Raw genomic sequence first — 4,555 nt, 5'->3', positions numbered from 1 at the left:
CGTCCCAGCTGGTGATTCCAGATCAAATCGGAACATTTGCTGAATGTTGATCACAGATACAGAGCAGCAGTTAACGTATCAAGTGACTCCTCTATTTCTGTAACAGTTAGTTCCTTCACCTTGTCCAGGGGCTCGTGTTTCTTTCCATCAACCAATAGATTTTGATGTGAGCAGACTATTGAGTAAACTCTGTCTTCTCCACCAATGAGAAATGATGTGACCATTAATGGGTACAATGAAACCGGGTTCCAAACACTAGTTCATCTTAACAGATCAATGACGTTTCAGATTTTGACTTGGAAGCGAGTCCCCACGCCGGAATCCATATCACAGAATCACACAACCACAGGAGGTTATTGGTCTCAGATTCTTTGAAGATACTCTGCAACTCAGCATCTCCACGAGAAGCTGGAGAAAGAGCTCAATTTCCATTTCTTCACTTTACACTCTTCAGGACTAAAAATGGAGACTAACAACTTCTGAGCTGAACCTCTCCCCTTCCTTTAGATTACAAGTAACCCATTTCCTCCTTTATATATTCCTGTCCTGTCGACATTGGTCTCAACACAGCAGACCCACATTAATCTCATTCCCCCAATCCTTCGCACCTATTCTGAGTCATAATTCTGTCTATTACTATAACTATCAGTCCGTTGTCTTATTCTCTGAGCACACAGACCACCTGTTTCAGTCTTTTCTCCTCCCCCGTCTGTGCACAGTATTAAAAACTGTCATTATCCTGAATAATCACATTTGATGCAAAATATTAACTCGCTTTGTGTGTCCACACATGCTGCTCAACTTGTTGTTTTCTTCAAATGTCAGTCTTGTTTCTTTATAAAATCAGCTTTCCGTCATTCTAAAAGTGTGAACCATTGAATTAACTTTTAGAAAAACTTTAAAAAGTCCCCAAAAATCTTATCTTAGTTTTACTACAGTTCGTAATTTCTATGTCTCTTCTGCAAACTTGTTCCCTCGTCTCCATCACTATACCTTCCAATATTTTACTCATCAGGATCATTCGATAGAATTTGTCCAACCCAGGTACGAGAGGAAATAATTGTTTTCTTTTGCTCTTCGTCTGCAAAATCTGCTCAAATTTCAAATCATGTTGATTTCCCTCCTTGGATGGTCAGCTCTTATGGGACGGATAAAGTGCAATACAACAATGTTTTGCAATTATTCAAATTTGCCAAATATCAAATTTCCTCTTGATATGCGAGAGGAAATAATTGTTTACTTTTCCACTTCCTCTGCAAAATCTGCTCAAATTTCAAATCATGTTGATTTCCCTCCTTGGATGGTCAGCTCTTATGGGACCGATACAGGGCAATACAAGTTATTCAAATTATTCAAGTTTGCCAAATATCAAATTTCCTCTCGATATGCCTCATCTTTCAAAATTGCAGGGCCTGACATCATGGCAACTGTGACTGTACATGTAGAGCATAGAACGTAGAATATCGAACATTACAGCGCAATACAGGCCCTTTTGGACCTCAATGTTGCGCCAACTTGTGGAATCAATCCGAAGCCGACCTGTGGAATTAATCTATCCTACAGTAGTCCATTTTCATCCATATGTCTGTCTAATGACCATTAAAATGCCCTTAAAGTTGGTGGGTCTGCTATAGTTACAGGTAGTGCATTCCACGCCACTGCGAATCTCTGAGGAGACTAAGTTATACAAAAATGCAACAAGTTTGTCACTTCATCAGAAAAAGTGAGGACTGTAGATTGTGGAGATCAGAGTCGAACAGTGTGGCGCTGTCTGTTCTATATTCGAGCAAGGGAGAAACAGGGATGTACAGGCTGTCCGGTTAATTGCAATATTCTGAACATGGTAGTGTCCACCATAAACAATGTGATAACAAGCATCAATTTGGGCAGACAAAATTGAAATTATTTATGGAAGAGAAGTCGTGGTTTGAGAACTCCACAATATTTTGATGGGGTAACTGTTATATTGAATATGGGAGAATCTGTCCATGTCGTATCGACGGCTCATTGAACACTTTTGATTAAATCGAGCGCAAGAGGTTGGTGTACAGAACTGAAGCCTCCGCTATCATATGTGACATACGGTCCAGGACAGAGAATTGTCTCACAGAGAAAAAAAGTTGTGCATTTTCAGTGAGAAGGAGGTGATAAACGGAGTGTATGGGCAATCGAAGGTGGGACATTAGCTATTTACAACGCACTTCAACGATTTTGGATGAGGGGATTAAATGTGACTTTGAGAGGTTTGCTGATCAGAACCATACTAACAGGCTTCAAGGCCTTCCGGACAAGTTGAGTCAAAGAGCAAATGCGTGAAAGATGCCGTCTAACTCGGATCAGTGTGAGGTTAACGACATTGGACAGAAAACAGGAGAGAATAGAACACCAGAGAGTAAAATAAATATTTAAAGGTATGTTAGTGATAATGAACAAAGAGAAACGGATGACCCGTTACCCCATTAACTAAAAACAAGGAAACAAGTCCGAGACTGAAAGGTAAGTGCTAATTTGACCTTCTTTGAAAAACGGGTTCAGTCCAAGAACAACGTTTTTTTAAAAAAAACTGCTTCTACAGAACATTGCAGAGACCGTTGAAGTATCATGTGCCGTTTTGATCGCCTTGCCTAAGATATCGTGCATTGCATTGGAATAGTTGCAGTAAAATCCACCAGACTGATTTCTCGCATACCAGATGTGTCCTCTAAGGAAACATTGCATTCATTGTGTCCACAATCATTGGTAAGGATCTCATGGAAACGCAAATAATTCTAACGGCCTTCACATGCAGGATGCAGGTTTGATGTTCATCTGGCTTATGGTATCGAGAAAAATGGGTCATGGTCTTGGGATACAAGTTTGCCATTTCGTAGGGTTGCACAGAGGTTTTGTCACTCAGGGAACTGTGAGTGGAATTCTCGAAAAGATTGGGATGTCATTGGTACATTCAAGAAAAAAAGCATCAGTTACCTACCAGCGTGAAAAACTGTGGAAGTTAAAAAGTAAAGTTAGAACATAGAACGTCGAACAATACAGCGCAGACCAGGCCCTTTGGTCCTCGGTGTTGCGTCAGCCGGTGAACTATTCTCAGTTCGTCCCCCTACACTATCACAAAATCATCCATGTGCTCATCTAAAGATTGTTTAAATCTCCGTAATGTTGCTGAGTTGACGACATTAGCAGGTAGGGCATTCCACGCCTTTACCACCCTCTGTGTAAAGAACCTGCCACTGGCATGTGTCTTAAACCTATCACCCCTCAATTAGTAGTTGATTCTTTCATTGCACTTTGTGACATGTGGAGCAGCAAGAGGGATAATTCAGATCTCCTAGTGTAATCAATTGTGGACGGAAATGCAGATCATGACCTGAACCTCAGACCATTTCCCTGTAACCAACTTCACAGTTCTGTTTAAAATTCTATCACTGGATACGGGCAGCGCTGTCTCTGCCAGCATTTATTACCCATTGCATTTTCCCCCTTGAGAAATTCGTCATGAACTAGGTTCTTGAAACTTTGAACACGAAATGCTGAAGTTAGACTGACAATGGCGTGAGGGAGGTATTTTCCAGGATTTTGACCCAACGACAAGGAAGAAATGTCGACATACATCCAAGTCAGGATAATGAATGGCATAGACGGGAACTTGTTCTGTTCCACATATCTGCCGGCCTTATTCTCTGGGTAGAATTTCTCGTGAGTTTGTAGACTGCTGTCTGAGGAGTCTTGGTGAATTTATTCAATGTCTTTTGAAAATAGTGTACATTGCTGTTACTGAGTGATGGTAGTGGATGTTTGTGGATGTGGTCACAGTCACTTGGCTGCTTTGTTCTGGATGCTGTCAAGGTTATTGAGTTTTGTTGGATCTGCACCAAGTCCGGCATTTGTGGAGTTTCCATCACTATGTTTCTCGGTCCACAGACGCAGCGAGACACGCTGAGATTTGCAGCATTTTCGGTGTTTGATGAAGAGCTAAGTTGCCCTGGTGGAACTCAGACTGGGAATCAGTGCGCAGTCTATTGCCATGTGGTACCTGTTTGACAGCATCGTTGATGACCCCTTCAAACACTGACTGAGAGTAAACGGGTTTAGACAATATTTGGCCTGGTTGGATTTGTCCTGAGGTTAACGCAGGAACACATGTGGCCTATTTCCCGCACTACCTTTGGACATGGAAAGTGCAGAGACATTGATATAAAGGTCATCATGTCAAATTATCCTTTTGCAGGTGAACACTCCTTACGGAAGTGTAGATCACAAAATACGTGAAACAAAATTGGATGATTACAGAATACAACATGAAGTTGTGGAAGTGTGTGTGTTATTTTCTCTCCCTGAAAGTCTGTGATCAATGTTGTTACAACAGCATCAGTGCTGTAACTCAGTTGTTTGTAATATACATAAGTGTTTTGAAAGAAACTGTAGGTGCTCTGATCAGTGACGTTCTGACCGTCACACTTATCATCAATACCGATTTAGAATCCACATCACTCCTTTACTACTATAAGGCCTGTCTCTGTCTTATGCTCTGCTTACTCTCCACATCTCTTTCCCTTGA

Source organism: Chiloscyllium plagiosum, unplaced genomic scaffold (genome assembly GCF_037043375.1).
Source record: "Chiloscyllium plagiosum isolate Xiang-an unplaced genomic scaffold, Cpla_swu_hap1 HiC_scaffold_27, whole genome shotgun sequence".
NCBI classification, from domain to species: Eukaryota; Metazoa; Chordata; class Chondrichthyes; order Orectolobiformes; family Hemiscylliidae; genus Chiloscyllium; species Chiloscyllium plagiosum.
This window is presented reverse-complemented; position numbering follows the sequence as displayed.